Source organism: Protopterus annectens, chromosome 11.part0 (assembly GCF_019279795.1).
Source record: "Protopterus annectens isolate FY-2018-M chromosome 11.part0, PAN1.0, whole genome shotgun sequence".
Classification (NCBI taxonomy): domain Eukaryota; kingdom Metazoa; phylum Chordata; order Ceratodontiformes; family Protopteridae; genus Protopterus; species Protopterus annectens.
Genome location: NC_056745.1, coordinates 475810134 through 475829244, shown reverse-complemented (window position 1 = coordinate 475829244; position 19111 = coordinate 475810134).

Below are 19111 nucleotides of genomic sequence, written 5' to 3'. Positions count from 1 at the left end.
TATATGGCAAGTGTATCTAGGAGCAGATCAGGCTCCAGGACTGAATGATTTAGTTAATATAAAATGTTTTTTACAAATGAAATGAATTTTAAAAGCATTACTATTAAAATATATATATATATATATATATATATATATATATATATATATATATATAAGTTTTTTTTATATATATATATATTTATGCATTGTTTATACACACATTATTTTGCTTTTTACATTATAATTTAGAACAAACATTTTTAAATGTGCATATATAATTTTACTTTAATGGAATTAATTATTGGCATCACAGAACATGTGACTACTGTTTTAATATATAAAGTGCTTTAACGTCTGGGAGAGTTGTTTCTGATGAAGTTCACATTAAATAAAGTGAATGAAAGCGCTAAGTTTGGTGTTCCATACTTTATTCAGCTGGATTTAATTCATCTTCGAAAAGTCTTGTCAATTGATCCCCTCACATTTCTTTCATGGTAAAATGTCATCAATGGAAATGTACTTTTTGGAATCTGTTTGGTGTGTTTTCAATAGATCTCTAGCAATACTGTAAATTGTTTCTGTTGTTACCTTGTAATCTATGCTGTTTAAACTTGGGTGTTATGTTAAATAACTGGTGGATGTTGCTTGGATTTAATGTTAGCCCACCCCCCAAAAAAAGAAAAGTGGTAGCTTTAGTTTCAATGTGTATTCATAAATATGGGTGGGTGTCTAGGTGTGCCTCTTGCATGGCTGTGCTCTCCCCACCCCCATTTGTTTTATTGAGTACGGGTTTACTGAGCTGTGCTCAATGAAACACACATAAAACTAGGCAAGGATGAATTATTCTACTTTCATCCTTGACTCCCAAATGCAATGGACTTATTGTAGCCTTCTGCTATAATACAAACCTTAGAGTCCTTTAATTCTGTTTGTAAGAAGAGTTTGCACCTTCTCCAGTTTCACCAAATGGTATGTGAGCTGGTGACAAAACAGGGTATAGTATTCCATAACTGTTCTGATAAGAGAATTATAAACTGAGGCAATATTTCAATGTCTCAAATTAAAGCTACATGAGCCAGATGAAATATCACAGAGAATAAAGACCTCACTACAGTGCAGGCAATCCAAATTAAATAAGAGGAGTTGTTCAGCGAGGATGGAGTGAACTGCTACTGCCAGCTTACCAGTCCTTGGGGGAGGTTGGCACTTCTAGCTCAGCACATGGGTGACACTTAGTGGGAATACTAGCTGTTCAACTCTATAGAGCCCATACTGTCTTTGTGCATTCACACTCCTAAGCTGAAGGGAACTCAGCATGCTGGTACAAGCTTCCACCGAGTGACTATGATAGTGTAAATCAGTAGAACTGCAGAGGGGGACAAAGGTGTTCCCAGCTGGAGAAGGTAAGCTGCCCTGTAGGACCAGAAGGATGTTCCTCTCCCTACCACCCAACTCCTACCAGGGAATACTGAGGAGTAAGGTATAGGCATTAGAACTCTGGCCTTGCCTGGCAATACCAAGCTCTTCTCCCCCTGAAACAAATGGATTAACCGGATGCAGGTAGAGGAGGTCCTACAGACAGCAAACAAAAAATATTAAAGCTGCTGAATATGAAAAAATTGTGAACTTATTTTCAAAGAGATGTTCTTTTAGTCTGCAGATTTCATAGCTGTTCACATCAGTGGCTTCTGAACCTTGCAGCACTGTATGATAAACTCTGTCAGTGCCAAATACAAAGTTATATCTGACATATAGGTATTTAAGTAATATTAAGCATTTTCTTCAAATAAGCTTAAGAGCATTCTGTAACGATCTTCATAGGATGTTCTATAAAATGTCTATATACCTTACAACCACTTTGAATCAGGAAAAGTATTTTCACTTGCTAGAATCATGGTATAACATACAATTGTTACAGCAAAATACTATATGACTATTTCATCATGAGAAGTATTTTCATTTACCAAACTATGACATATATATTATAAAAGATACCAGCAAAATAATATTCTGTTTAGTTTCTCAGACCAGCATAAAACAGAATAACAGAATCCTCTGACCACTGGACTAAGTGATGTTATAGTGACAGGTTTATTCTTCAAACAAACATTGAATTTTTAAACTGTTTAATAATATATTTGAGTATTGCATACTGTATAAGTCTAAGCAAATAATTAAATAAACGGTGCTTCACGGACACCTCTCTACAAACACACACACACTCACACATATGCCTGGTGAACTTACTTGGTAAGCGAATTAGATTAAAGCAATAAAAGAATAGTCCTAGAAAAAATAAGTTTTGTCCAGAAAAATCACCCATTGACTATACTGTTTGTATTAACTTGTGTGAAATTTTTAAAATACATATTTTGAATGTAAATATATATTTTTGAATGCATGTGCTATAAAAATGATTTTATTTTTTTCATTTTTTTTATTTCAATTCATAGGATTACCCAGCACCTTAAGCAAACTGAATGTGGCAAATGACACCTGTTCAGCAGGAAACGAAGAGGCCTACTGAGCCTCTTTTCTACCATACAATTCTTAGCTTTTTTTTAATCAAACATGTTGCTACAGCTTGTTTCATTCTAGAATACAAAATGAGCATATCAAGAGCATCATCTTTGATGGTTTGCAATATGATTGAACTTACTGAACCTACTGGTGCATTATCATCTACAACAAATAGCACTGAATGCTTAGCATCACAATTTAACCCTCATTTCATCACGACTATCACCTCACTTTTAAACAACATCAAATCTAACTAACCACTTACAGTGCCTACTTCAACTAACTGTAAACCCAGCTACTTCTCTTTTAAACGAATACAAACCTCTTATATCAAAAAAACTCCTATCAAAACTAAAATCTACCTGTCTAGCAGCTGACCATCTCCCTAATGACTTCTTAAAAATTGTTGCCAGCTCCATCACCTATCCCGTATCTCTCCTAATCAATCGTTCCATTGCAGAACAATATGTCCCCATACTATGAAAAATATCCCATATCATCTAAAAATCTCTCTAATTATTGGCTCATTGCCATTCTCTCATCCCTATACAAAATCTTAGAGAAGTGTATCCATAAGCAGCTCCTAGACTACCTCACTGCAAATAACTTCTTATCTAGTTCACAGCAAGGCTTCCATACAAACCACAGTACCTCCACAACTAGTCTCTACTATATTCTTTGAAATGTCCAGAGCTTTTGATATGGTATCCCACCAGCTACTACTCAACACTCCATCTCTACAGCTCTCAACTGGTTCTTTAGCTACCTTACTAATCAGCAACTAAATGGGATAATAAACTCTCTACACTCCTCCCAGTCTCTGTTTGAATTCCTCAGGCTCCCATATTTAGCCCTCTCCTTTTTATTATATTCGCAAATAGTCTAAACACTGCCACTAAATCTGCTTCTATCATATGCCGACAACGTTACTCTTATTTGCTCTGCTCCCACACTCCAAGAACTCCAAGATAAACTGCAAAAAATTGTTTATAGATATTGAAAATTACCTAAATGACCTTCAATTCATCCTAAATCCAAACAAAACAAAGTTAATAACCGTCTTCAACAGGAAACCCAAAGCAAACCCACCTCCTCTCTCCATCTACTCCACTAATGGCAATATAATAGAACCTTTTAACCAAACAGAACTACTTGGTGTCACAACAGACAACAACCTAAAATTCAATAAACACATATCACTCACAATTAACAATATTCACATCAAACTTGGTGTGCTATATATGGCCTAACCTTACCTCACTCAAAATGGCAGACTAGCCACAGCCAGATCCCACCTCCTGTCTACTCTCCTCTACTATTCTCAAATGTTCACTAACCTGCACATGTCTGATTTACATCTACTTGATTCCTGTTATAATAAAGTAGCAACATTTCCTGCTAATATACTCAACTGGACCCAGCATTGTCTTGCTCTTCAAACACTACACTGGCTTGAATTTCCTAATCTGTTATTACTCAATCAGCTCACCACTGCCCACTCAATTATCCGCAAACCTGAAAACTGACCTGCACTGTCCAACCTTGTGCAACTAAATAACAACCCCAGGACACTTAGATCATCTGATAAACTTATACTCGAGGTAACAAAGTCCCATAATTACTTTGGTGACCCTCTCTTCTCCTATAAAGTAGCCAAGCAGTGGAACTTAATACCCCAGTTGTTGTTGTTGTTGTGTCTTTTGGCTTTTCCCGGTGAGGGGGTTGCCACAGCAGAACTCCGGTCCGCTAATGATTGGCAGTAGATTTTTACATGCCGAGTTGCCGGCCCTGATGCACAACCTTCAACGAAGGTACGCCCATTCACGCATGTCTCCACACAGAAGACGCTCTAGCTGAGAATCGAACAGGACAACGTCTTACTGTGAGGTGACAACGCTACCGCAGCACCACAAAAAACATAGATAGTCATAACTTCAACAACTCCTAAAGGAATACCTTACTCAGCAATGGCTATGCTCCTGTAATACTCCTGGCTAGTTTCTCAGGCCATCAATCAAATGTTTTTTTTTTCTACTATCTTCTCTTTGTCTTACTGCTACCAAATGAAAATAGCACAATGGTTAATTTTAGCTCTGTATCTAATGAGTTTCATATTACTGTCTGTAGTAAGGCTTAGGAAATGTAATGTTTTCTGTTTACAATCGCTTTTTGTAAATTATGATTGTAGGCAACTGTTAAACTTTTTGTATATTCTTTGTAAATCTTTGTAAAATTTTTTTAATTTTTTTTGTGCTATTGTTATGGGGCTTTTCTCCCCGGATCTCTGCTGAAAACCCGGTTAACAAATGTAAAATAAAATAAAATAAAATAAAATAAATAAATTATTTTTCTTTGAGCTATTTGACTAGACATTTATCTTTTTTAATAGCAGCATCACCTGGCTTAGAATTGTTGCACCTGCACTAACCGTCTGTACTTTTTTTGTGTTGACTGGAGAATTACAATGAGAAACTCTTTTGTGGCACATTGTGGTAGAGTAAGGCAAATCTCTGCATCATTTGACAGAATGACAGAATTTGGCTAAAAACTCTGGAGCAGTTTGATTACATATAGGTTGGGATTCATAAAGATATGCTGCACATCTGTGCAAGGCTTGTGCAACTGGGCAGCATTGTGCAGTATCATAGTGGGTCCAGACTGGCAGCACTTATTTGCAGTTAAACATGCTTCATGGCACATAATTGAGCAGTGCAGCAGCAGCTATGCAAGCAGAAACATCCGAAGAAGAAGACACAGTCCATAAAACAGGTGTATGTCACGTTGTGCAACCTTGTGAAAATTGAAAAAGTGAACTCACAGATTAATACATCTCAAAAATAAAGCAATGCATGCATTAGCTGGGTTGCATATGCTAGTATGCTCATTGTCAGGATAACACAAAGGACTGCATATTACTATCTGGCCATACATTTGCAGTTGTAGGGTTGTGGTGTCCATTCATGTGGACGCCTGTCATATTCATAAAATAGGAGGAATTGGGAGAATAATAAAGTAACAAAAAAGTGATGCAGCAAATAAAGTGTCACAGATAAGGATAATATACATGAGTGGACAGGACATGGGAGGCACAGCAGCATCTTTTTGATGGAGGTATGGCTCCATTTTTTATTTATTTTGAGAGAAAATAAGAGGGCGTAGGATGAAATGAAAAGTAGGGTAGTAAGTGGGTATAACAGCTGGCAGGGGCAGACAAACACAAACAACACGCAGACAAACAGGGAAGGATATGCACACACTAGGATGGAGACGATTATGGTATGAAAGATTGTAGATAAACTTTTTTGAGACTCCATACACCAAAAAATTTCATCTATGATCACTTTCTTCATAAAACAAAGCCAACAAAATGTATTGATTGCAAATTTAAACAATGGTTTTACATTTGTGATCAACCACTATACTAAAACAAACACATTATGTTATGAAAGATTGTAGATAAACTTTTTTGAGACTCCATACACCAAAAATTTTCATCTAATATCACTTTCTTCATAAAACAAAGCCAACAAAATGCATTGATTGCAAATTTAAACAATGTTTTTACATTTGTGATCAACCACTATACTAAAACAAACACCCCAATCTAAAAAGGAAATCACTACACCACCCCTAAACACCAAATAAACCTCTATTCTATACTAACACATCATATACAACTTCTTACATGGAGGACTTTGCCCCCTCTACCCTCCTATGAGGGTGCTCTACCCTCAAACCTCTGAAAATTGTATAAACTAACTTCACGCTCACTCAACCATGGAAAAAGTGAAATTACTCAGAATTCTGCTATAGTCAACATAAAGCAAGTTGACTATAGCATAATTCAATCAACTGTACTGCCAGTGATTTTAACCAAAAATTTTGCCCACGAAAAAGTGAACCAGTGACCAAACATACATCACCTATGGAAAGACAAGGGACAGACTGAAACAAACAGAGGGGAGATAAATGTTGATGTGAGGGGTTAAACAATTCACTACTTATGGGGTGTGACACAAGAAAAAGGGGACACATATGGCTGAGGATAGGTTGTGGTAAAAGCAGCAGTGTGCCATCCCAGCACAGAAGGATATCCATCACCACATGAAAGATAAGGGTGGTTGGTAGTATGAGCGACCCTGGCTGGAGGGTACCTGCTAGTGAGAGATCAGGACTCCCCTCCAGTAAGGCACTCCCAGTTCATTGTCCTGGTGTTTCTCATTAAAGTCCCCTGGATTAGCAGGCTGTGGTTGTGATGCCTGTTGAGCAAAGTTATTATCTGAATCTGCAGTGAGGAGATACAATGGGCAGTATTTTATAAGTCAATTTGTCCTAACAGTGGTTGGGATATATTTAAAACACACATCAGCATTTGTGAGTGGAATTCATTCTCTTGCCTCCTGTGTTAGGTAGTACATTTACTGCCACATTCTCTTCATACTGAAAGATAAACTGCATTCCAGAGAACTATAATGTAAGATGCCAAAGCAACAGATAGTTCCACACATATATCCCATTAGCTGTGTGACAGGCAGCAAACAAGTGTGTGTCCCCTGGGCATATATTCACATACTTAAAAAAGTGCCACATTTAGAGGGGACATGTAAGGTAGTGTAAAGGCACTGTCAGATGGTGCAGCATAACAGTAACCCAATAACAGGTGCCTGCAGAAATCCACATTGAATGCAGTTGGCATATTATATTAAGCAAGACAGCCACCTTTGCCTGACAGTGAAGAGACACCCAGTAGCATACATGTATTTCCTAGCCTGACATCGACAAACACTTGCCAGTAGCAAGACCAATCCAAAACATAAAAAAGAAAAAACATTGCTATCCTCTTAAAATACCATTTAGGGTGATGTTGTCTAACCTCTGCTTCTCATACATGAAGATATTTATGGTCACCATAACAATGCCTATACTCTTATGCTGTCCTGGTATAATGTCCATGGCTAACAGCACCTCAACCTACTCATACAGGTATTGGTGTTCTTGAAGGCACTCATCATATAGGCCTAGTATGCACTCTCTAACCTGACCATGAAGGAGGTTGAGCATAATCTTGCTCTTAATCACACACCATGCAGACAATCTCTGGTAGACACTAGTAGAAGATGCCATAGTTTTCTGAATCTCCTCAGAAAATGGTGTCACTTTCATGTGGTATAAAATGGTAGGGTGCGAATCATGCTTAAAATTAGATTTCTTAATACATGGCAGAGCAACATGTAGCTGAGAAGTAGTGCAACAGACATATCTGTGCAGGTCTGCTATATCAGCTTGTGGCCATAGGTTGGATAAGGTGAGCTGACGTAGGTGCACTTTATGTCACAGATGTGTAACAGTGAAAATGGATAATAGGCATTCATGTAACATAGCTTAACTTGCCAATTTATCATGCAAACAAATACAAAATTGCATTGTTTAAAATGCATACCACTATTTTGTATGCTACACCATGGACAGTCAGGAGGCTACACTGTATATCTAGCAAGTAAAACTAGGTGGAAAATGTACACTTTCTGGATCCATTGACAGCTTTGAGGAGGTACATGGTATTCTGCAAGTGTGTGGTAAGTTGTTTTGTCAGTTGTCTTGGGGTGTACACTCTTGAAGTGGAATTCACACTGCAAAAGGCTAGCAGTATGAATATGTATGCCTGCACATACATATTATATGGATAGTGTATTGGCACCAAGGTAGTCCATGATATCAAGACAACTTCTCTCTGTATGTACCTGTCATTACTTGTGTTGAACGTATGGGCAGTGAAATCTATATGGTGGCATGTGGTGGTAAGTACAGCAGTCATGTGTCTTCAAACACACATGTTTATTCTCCCACTGTACTAGGGTAGTGCTGTGTCACTGGTGTTTCCTAAGATGCCCCCTAATGCTGACAGCAAGGATGGCTACCTTAGCATATACATTTCTGTTGATCCTAAGCAAGTGTATGAACCCTGTGTGGAGTGTATATGTGTCAATGTGTGTCAAGTACATCTGCTATATGTATTCCTATATTTGTCCCTACATCTATTGTATGGTATACCATCACAGCAATTCCTTTGAATATTTTTTTATGCAGTTATCATCCTTCCACTTCCATAAGCATACAGACTATATATCTGTGTCATGAGATCATAGGTTGCAGCATGTCTGGAGGATGTGGTAGATGGCAGAGGCTTGACAATTTTAGTCCTCCTGAAAATGATACCCTGCTGCAGGCAGTCAGGACACAATGATGAAATCTGCTGGAGAGAGGCAATGTTGATCAAATTTTATGAGATCAGATGTGCCAGAGGGTTGTCTATGACATAAATACCATGGGAGGCTGCAATCAGACATTACAGCAATGCTGCAATCATCTTACAAAATGTTACTCCATAACAAATTAAAGGCTTATTCCCTAAGAACTAAAAGGAGCAGGCCTATAGAGCAAGAGGAGATTTCAGCACCCCTGGAAGGAGACAGTAGTTTAGGGATGTCCTCAGGAGCATTGGATGCTTGAGGATAGACCCATCACCACATCTCAGTGGATGATGCACTGTGTTAATACCGCTTTTAGTAGTTCTCTGTGCAGCAGCACTGCAATCAGAGGCTTTAGGCTGACCACAACATATGCCTCATATGTTTTTTTATAGGAATATTAGGTATCAAGACACATCGGGAAGGCAGCACAGCTAGATTTGGATTGCATGGTACATCTTGCATGGGCATGCTAAGCATGCAAGCCACAGTGAAAAGTTTTAGATTGGGTACACATGCTCACAGCAGAATGCATTTTGTTGTGTTTTCAGAGAAGAGGACTGTTATGGAGACACCTACTGAGGATTGGTACTTGCAAAATTGCTGAATATGAGGATGACAAGATACTAATACATAAATAACAGTCTGATGACACAGTGTCACTGTTTTTCTCCATCATGGGTGGGTATCTAGCCACACTGCTGGGTGAAGGTGTGGTCTCACCCACAGATGAATCTGTGGCTATACAGAGAGAGGGGGAGAGATCCCTACTGGCTTCAGAGCATCAGAGAATATCCTCTTGTGGCTGCAGCTGCAGATGACAATACTGTTTCTGGCGTGAGTGTACCCACCATTGTGCAGACAAACAGGGTACCTTATGTTGTGACATGTCACAGTTGGCCTCTTAGGATCAGTCAGCAAATTGTTGGACTATCATCCATGCATGGTCTGCTGCAACATAGTTCATCATGGAGCTAATAGCTGTATTGTGTGGCATTCATATGGACATGGAGTCCAGTGACAACTGGTCCTATAAGGCCTAGAGTAGTACACAATACTTTCATCTCCAACTCTTTTAGGGGATTGGCAGTGCCACTGTCACTGCCTACACTGGCAATATTCTTTGAGGTTGTGGTAGAGTACATAACAGAGGTGAGAGTGTAGGGAGGCCACCTTATGGTATACAGTCCTCACTTTTGCCCTGAAGTGTACTACACTCTGCCACTCCTCTTTATGGCCAGCCACAACACCTGTCTTCCACTAGTAGGGCATGTTACAAGCAGCCTGCCCCCAAGGGATGGTAGAACATTCATACACCATTACTTACAGAGGACCCCAATTCCTAGTGCAACAAGCCAGCAGAGATGCAGCAAGTCATGGTCGCATGCTGGCACCCACATTGCAATGGAGTAGAAAATTTTCACTGACACACAATACCTTGCACCTTGTGACCCATGCCTTTACCTCCTGTGACATACTTCCCTCATCCAGTGTGTGCAAACACTCAAGTGTCATTGTGCCCCAAGCTCTGTGCAAATGATGATGACTATGAATAATCTGCCCTCCCTTCCTCCTGTGTGATGTATGTGACAACGTCTGAAGCATAGTGTGACCATGCACTGACCAGCATAGCCTGATAGTAACACTGCATGCATCATCATGTTTCTTCTGTATGACCCCTCACTGCTGCTGTGTGTTTGCCAGGGTTCACTGGTCTGAATTAAACTGTTGCACCATGTACTATGTGTATAATTGTCTGAGTAGCTATTTATGCTGCAGGTTGCTGCTGTTCAACCATAATCTTGTCAGATTATGGTGTTGTTACACGTTTTCTACTGATTTACTGTTCTAGAGGCACATACTTTTGAAATACCCAGCATGTCCCCTATTAGTCTCATTGTGGGACCCCTACAGCACAACAGAAGAAAATTGCCCCTGACACAGAGGATGCAGATGGAGCTTTATATACCTTGAACTTCACAGGTATGGGTGTGATGGAGCTTTATACACCTTGGACTCCTCAGGTATGGATATGATGGAGCTTTATATACCTTGGACTCCACAGGTATGGGTATGATGGAGCTTTACATATTGGACTCCACAGATATGGGTTTGATAGAGCTTTATACACCTTGGACTCCACAGGTATAGATAGGATGGAGCATTATATACCCTGGACTCCACAGGTAAGGGTGTGATGGAGCTTTATATACCTTGGACTTCACAGTTATGGGTATGATGGAGCTTTTTATACCTTTGACATCACAGGTATGGGTATGATGGAGCTTTATATACCTTGGACTCCACATGTAAGGGTATGATGGAGCTTTATATACCCTGGACTCCACAGGTATGGGTATGATGGAGCTTTATATACCTTGAACTCCACATTCCTATAGATCCTGTGTACCTGTCCCATGCTAACAAAGGCCTGTATAACATCCTGACATATTGTAAAGTTTTAACAAAGCTCCACAGAGTTTAGTAAGCAGCTACTGCTCTGCTGTACTTATCTGCTCAATCCAAGGCATCTGCTGATCTTTGCAAACGTTAAGTAGAATTTTTCACAGTATTTTGCATGGTTGAACTGTATTTTTACTATATCACTGCTTATTTGAGCTGTTTTTACTGAATTGTTGCACTTTGTTTGCTGTAGCCCAGGCTAGATTCAGACCTGTTGAATCTAGTTCTGTTTGGGTAACTTGAACACTAAACCAAGCTATCCTTTGTTGGAGAGGGTTCCCCTGCAACCTTGTGACAGGAATATGCAGTTAGAACTCATCTGGTTGAAGGTTGCTGGAACAGGGTTCAGTTTTGAGCTTTTTCATTGGTTAATTTGTTTAAATCTGTTTGCTCATGTTTGCTACATAAGCACTGTGTTTGCTTGGGTTTGCACTTGTTTGCGCATCGTGCACTGCTGTGCAGTGGTGGCTACTGTTGGCAGTTATATACGCAAACATTTTTGCCTGCAAATTTTCCCTTAATACTCTGCTGGTGCTCTGTCAGCGAGTTCTCACGATTGTGCCTCACTGACTGGTGTTACATTCAATGAAGCTCTAGAGGTACCAACACAGATCTTACCCACTAGCCCTTCATATCTTTGACCACTTCTCCTGTCATCTACTTTTCCTGGTCCTTTCTGTCCACTCCCTGTTTCTGACCACATTAACTTACATAGCATTATGGATGGACAATTTCCCACTGTTTCTCCATCCAGCCTGGTCGACATGGACATCCTGAGGCAATTTAACAACTGCTTAATGTACACTGACAACCTACCTCTTCTAGTAAACACAAATTCAATATCTGAGCGATGCATCTATATTAAGAACCTGGAATCCAAGCTGTCTTGCTCACCAGTCAGTACATCTGACACTAAGCAGGTTGTCAGCATGCACAACTCACCTCCTGAACTAACCAAATCAACAACACATAAACCTACATATGCAGTGGTCCTTACCAGAAGCTTACCTTAACACCAGAGACCTCCCAAACACAAGCAAGCTTCACGTAATACATCTCCTGCAGAACATAGTACACATAGCATCTGTGTCTCAGACAAGCCCCTAAGGCATAACACGAAACCAAACATTTTAGTCATAGGTGACTCCATTGTGAGACACACAGAATTTCCTCTCACCAGGCTGGATAAGGAAAAGGTCACAGTCAGCTGTCTGTCAGGTGCCAGGATTCACCACATCACACATGCACTCAAGTCTCTTAACAACAGGTACTGTTATGACTCTGTCATAGTCCATGTTGGTGTAAATGGCTTGAGATGTACCACACTGGACTATATGAAGAGAGACATGACTGAGCTCTCTGATTATGTGTCTCAGGCAGGTATGTCCCTAGCCTTGAGCAGCATTTTACCTTTGCCTAGGATGATGCCACAATACAAACAAAAAACGATTGACTTCAACAATTGGCTAAGTTTATGGCATCATTCCAAGTATCTGTCAACCTGGGATGATATGGTTGACAGACCTCGATGCTTTGCCAGAGATGGTCTTCATCTGCCACCCTTAGGATTTCAACTACTGGCTAAGGCTCTTGCCACCCACATAGTGCCATTTTTAGGCAGTGTCACAAGAACAAAATTCCTGACATAAAAATGCCCTTTAAAAACAACCTCAAGGTCATGCTGCTAAACTCTAGGAGTGTAAACCTGAAACTGCACTCACTGGAAGCAGCCCTTACCATGGAAGATGTCGACATTTGTGCAGTCACAGAGACCTGGTTTAAGGCTGCAGAGAGCACCAGCCATACCGGATTACATTTCCTTCCACAAATTCAGACCACAAGCTGAAGGCATGAGAACTAAAGGAGGTGGTGGATCATTAAAAGTTCATAGGTAGGTACTAGACTATCAGCCCTGGGGCCCTGGGGCCTATACAAGCTCAGCCGAAAAGGTACTCTGGCTTTTGCCACCCAAGAAAATTATTTTCCTGTGCCACTGTCGAGCAGAGCCACAGAGGTGATCCCCGGGGTGAATTTCCTATTTCCCATCCAATTATCAAGATTTTTCTTGAAGAGTGCTAATGAAGAGCTTTGTTTGATATAGACAAGTAGTTTATTCCAGAGTATGGGAAGTCTCTGGGACAGGAATCTATCTCTCCGGCATGTTCTGTTTATTGTGGTGACAAGGTTTAGGCCCCTAGAGCGTGTAGCTCGGAAGGATTGGGATTTCTTTAAGTGGAGCATGTCTAACAGCTCTGGGTTTCACATAGCTATGTATGTTAGGCAGAGATCACCTCTTAGTAGGCGATATGCGACAGAGTAAAGCTGGAGTTTTTTGAGGCGGTCTGCGTAGGGCATCTGTTTGAGGCCGGCAATCCTCTTTGTGAGGTATTTCTGCGGCCTTTCCAGTTATTGTAGATGTCTTGTGAGGTACATACCAAAAGGGGTATTGTACTCTATAATGGGTCTAATGAGTGATGAGTAGACGGGAACAATGACCTCTTTTTTTTCTGGATGAGAAACCTTTTGTGATGAAGTGTGCTACGTAGAAGGATTTCCTGACTACTGTGGCAATGTGATTATCAAAGGAAAGACTACTGTCCACCTGTGTCCCAAGGTCTCTTATCACACTTTCAGTGTTAAGTTTTTACCAAAGGGGATGACAATGCACTTTTTGGCATTGAGCTTGAGGCCATGGCTTTATCACCAGGCATCTGTCTCAGTGAGGCCCTTTTGCAGGATGTCCACATCGTTAGGAGTTTCGATTATGACTCCTAGTTTGCAGTCATCTGCAAACTTTGTTAGCCAAAGACCTTCTGTGTTAGCTTGTACTTCAGAGAAGTAGATACCAAACAGGAGAGGACCTAGGACTGAACCCTGTGGTACTCCACTTGTCACTGGTCTGAAGTCAGATTTGGAGTCTGCTACTTTCATAGTGTGGGTTCTGTCAGTGAGCCAGATGGCAACCCATCTTGTGACATGGGGATTTATACCTAGTTTAGTGAGTTTATCTATAATTCCAGAGTGGGGGATGGTGTCAGAAGCCTTGGCAAGATCTAGATAGGCTGTGTGAACCACCTTACCCTTGTCTACGGCTTTGGTGACTGCTTCAAAGAAGTCTATCAGGTTTAGGAGACATGATCTGCCTTTTACAAACCTGAACTGGGTGGGGTCCAGAGTCTGGAGATTACCAATGTCTTTGTTTATAAGTTCCATGATGATACATTCCATGGCCTTGCAGACCAGGCTCATCAGGCTAATGGGGCAGTAGTTCCCAGGGTCCGTGGTGGCTCCCCCCTTGTGGAGTGGGATAACCGTCGCTGTGCACCATTCAGCAGGCACAAAGCCTGAGGTGAGACTATGACTGAACATGGTAATTAGGTGGGGTGCCAGTTCGTTCTGTAGTTTGTGTAGAACACAGCCTGGGATGTTGTCCGGTCCCATGGATGCTGTGTTCTTGGCTTTGGAGAGTGTGGTTTTTACCTGTGCAGCTGTGATTACAGGAACTTTGCATTCTTCCGGTATAGAGATGGGCTCTTTAGGGGGTGAGAGGGGGGTAAGGTTATCCCTGAACCTATCTGCCAGGATGTTGGCAATATCAGTTGGGTCTGTATATTTAGTGCCATTGTGTTGTAACTCAGAGCAGATCTGAGTGTTGCCATAGAGATTCTTGACATAGCTATAGAATGCTTTGTGGTTGTCTTTAGAATCAGTGGCAATTTTGTTTTCATAACTAGCTATGGAGGATTTTATCAAGGATCGCAGCTTCTTACCGAGGCTGACCAGGGAGCTCCTCCACTCATGGGATTTTACTCTCTTTTGCAACAGTTTCTTCCTTCTGTTGTACAGTTTGTTTATGGAAGGGGACCACCAGATTGGCTTCCTTTTTTTGGAGGATAGCGTCTTGGTTCTTTTTGGGATAGCACGATCCATGCACTCATGTAAGTGCTTATAAAGTGCAATTGTGTAGGATTCAGTAGTCGTAACTGTATTGTCCATCTGCATGGGTGTCATGAAGTTCACCACTTCTGTCTTAAGAAGCATGACGTTGGCTTTGGAGAAATGTTTTACCATGGTTTCCTTAATGGGGGTGGGGGCAGGATGTGGATATCAAGGGTAATTAGTTTATGGTCGGATCGGACTAATGAGGCATTGACTTCAGGTGTGGAACGCCGGTCACTCATGTTGGTAATGACTAGATCTAGGATATTGTTGCCCCTGGTGGGGGTGTGGATAAGTTGATCCGGGGCATTGGAGTTTATGAATTCCAGAAAGAGTTGAGCGAAGGAGTTGGTACATGAGTAGTTTTCCCAGTTAATGGTGGGGTAGTTGAAATCGCCCATTATTAGGGTGTTTGGTTGAACCCTAATATTTTCCAGTACATCAAGAAAAGAGGAGTGGGAATCCTGGGGCATGGTGGGTGATCTGTAGCAAACTACAGTTTGGATTGCAGTTTTGCCCAGAGTTAGTTGCACTTGGATAACCTCGGCTGTATTATGCTGAGCAACTAGCCTGGAGGTGTGGATATCCTTAATGAATATGGACACACCTCCGCCTTTGGTGTTCCGGTCCAGGTTACATGGCTGAAAAGTGTGGTATGAGTTATAGCCTGGTAGTGCAGGGGTGCTCTCTGGAGCCTTGAACCAGGTCTCAGTCACTGCACAGATATCGATGTTCTCCATTTTAAGGATTGCCTCAAGTGAGTGCATTTTGAGATTTAGACTTCTAGCATTGAGTAGCATCACTCTCAGTTTTTGCTTGCCTTTTCTTGTTATGGTAGTGAATTTGTCATTTGAACCTTGCCTAAAAAAGGCACTATAGAGGCGGCAAGAACCTTAGTCAGTATCTGGAATCCCAGGAGTGACAGGTGCAGGCCATCTCTGGCAGTGCATCGTGGTCTGTCGACCATGTCATCCCAGGCAGACAGATACTGGATCCCTTTAGAATGGCACCAGAAGCTTAGCCAATTGTTGAAGTCAATCATTTTGTCCTTGTACTGTGGCATCATTCTGGGTGATGGCAGAATGCTACTCAAGGCTAGGGTCATACCTGCCTGGGCTACAAGATTGGAGAGCTCTTCCATGTCTCTTTTCATGTAGTCCAGGGAGGTACATCTCAGGTCATTCACACAAACATGGACAATGACAGAGTCATATTTGTACTTGTTGTGGAGTGACCTGAGTGCGTGGGTTATGTGGCGGATCCTGGCACCCGACAGGCAGCTGACAGTAACCTTCTCCTTGTTTAGCCTGGTGAGTGGGACATCAGTGTGCCTGACTATAGAGTCACCTATGACTAGTGTGTTGGGTACGTTGTTTTGCCTTATTGGCTGTGGTTGAGTGGCACACTGAGTCTTTGGGCTATGTGTCATTTGGGTTGTGTTGGGGGGTGGAGGTTGCTTGCATTTCTGCTTTGGAGGTCTCTGTTGCTTGATCAGATTATTATTGAGAGCCTCCGCGAATGTTTTTGTGTTTCTATGTGTGAATTTTGGTGGTGTAGATTTAGTGAGACTATGTGATGAGTGTGGTGTGGTGCAAGTGTTTACCTTCTGCTCTTGACTGTCAAGTTCAATCTTGATTGGAGAGAGATTTACCTCCAGTTTGGCTAGATAAGTGCATCTCTCACAGGCTGTAGTGTTGGGTGGTAGGAGGAGAGGTTTGTCTGTGTACATGAGGCAATTTCTACATTGCCCCAAGATGCCCAGATTCATCAGATAGACAGGAGAGAACACTGGGAGCTGACCCTTGGACATGCCTGAATAAAAAACTATTTTCCTCTAGATAAGTGAGGAAAGTGAGTACAACAGCTGTTTTTCTCTAAGCAAGTGAGGAAAGTAAGTACCAAAACTGTTTTCTTCTAGGTAATGAGGAAGGTTGAGTGCTGTAGTAATTAGTAGGTTATTTAGTGCTTACAAGTTCTGAACAAGTGCTGATCACGAATAAGCAAATTCAAGTGCTAAAACTACGAATCTGTATCTGGACTAAACTAGTTACAGGAAAGGGGGGAAACAAGTGCAAATACGGGCTTTTAAATCAGAAAGTTGAAAGAGATGGAAAAACTGCCCAAACGGCCAATAACTACAATTTCTGGGCCAGAACCACTCCCTATGTGGTAGATAAGTTACCTAGTGCTTACCACTCCCACTGATAAGCTAGAAAGCTTCCCTCCAACACAGAAAGCTTGGGGGGCTCAGAAGCTTACATACAGTCCTGGATACAGCAAATCTGAATCTGGACTACACTAGTTACAGGAAAGGTATATATATATATATATATATATATATATATATATATATATATATATATATATATATTTTTTTTTTTATATATATACAGAAAAGTAGCTAAAGCAGCAGTAAAAACAATTCAAATGCAGTGAAAGCTAGCACACTTGAGTATGTAGCAATGTTAGACCAAACAGTTTAAAAAATGCAATTAAATTAAAAATGACTAAAAACAAGTGCAGAGGGAGTCTATTAGGTAGAATGAGGTAAAGAGATGGGACTGGGGGGAGTGTCCCAGATCAAATCTACAGTGGGGGCGGGCAACTGCAAAATCCTCCAAATTTAAACAACAACACACGAATAGGAAGGGTGGATATGGGAAAACCAACACCTTCAGCACAGATCTGAAAAACTATACAGTGAAGCAAAAATAACAGTGCACAACTCTGAAGTCAGCCAGCAATGATATAAAATTAGTCAAACAACAATTACCAGTACACAATTCTGAAGTGCCAGAAAAATATACTCAGCTCTGTATATCTCCAGATAGTTTGAAAAGCACTCTGTCAGGACACAGGAATGCTCCAGCAATGATATTATTTAATTATTCATTAAAGATAAATACACCTCTAGATTGGTTACACAACATGATTCCTTGGAATTACTTCAGGTTCAACTGACTGTTGGTAAGTCCCCTCTTCAAGTCATTGCCAGCTATAGGACACTCTCCATGAAGCAGGATATCCACTCAGCCTACTTGTATCTATTTGAGTCAATCAAGATACAACCGAACACCCTGGTTTTGGGCAACTTTATTTACCCGTCCATTGACTGGGTAAATTATACGTGTCCTAATTCACTTACTCAAAGGTTCCTAAATTTCATTAACTCCACTGCCATTGATCAGCTGGTCAATATCCCCACAAGGGGCTCAAATATCCTAGATCTGGTGCTCACCAGCATGGGGGACCATTGGACCACCACCAGTGTACTGCCCTCACTGTTGAAATCAGACCACAAATCAATCTCATTAGAAGTAACTATTAAATCAGACCCCCTCCCCCCTTAGCAGTAACTATACTACAAAACTTCTCCAAGACCAATTACTACGAGATGGCATAAATAGCTTCTTAGCCCCTCCCCCACAGATGAAATGGACACCCGTGTTGGGTTGTACACCAGTGTTTTATACAAACTTTTGTACATTTGTATTGACTTTGCTGTACTGGATAGGACCAAAGTAAGATCTTCAAGAAAGAGCAAACCTGCCTGGTGGACATCTGCCATTAACAGGCTATACAATAAGAGATAGAAACTGCTGTCTAAGAGTAGGAAGGAATGGAATCAAGACTAGAAATACTCCCTCCTAAACTTAAACAAGCAAATAAGACTCCTTGTGAAGTCCTCCAAAGCTAACTATGAATCCAAATTAGCTTCCACAAATAAGGACAACCATAAGGCATTCTTTAGTTGCATCCGTAACCTCAAAGGAAAAATCCCAGATTTGTGCTGAACTTGTAGTTAATGGTGCTACATATACAGAACCTGTGGATATACCAAACCTGCTGGTTGACAGGTTTAGTGAAAACTTTACATCCTTGTCCCCACCCCTACGCATCCCCATCACCTGTCCACCACCTAGTACCTCTAAGGAGCAGGTCTTAAACTCCCTCTCCAA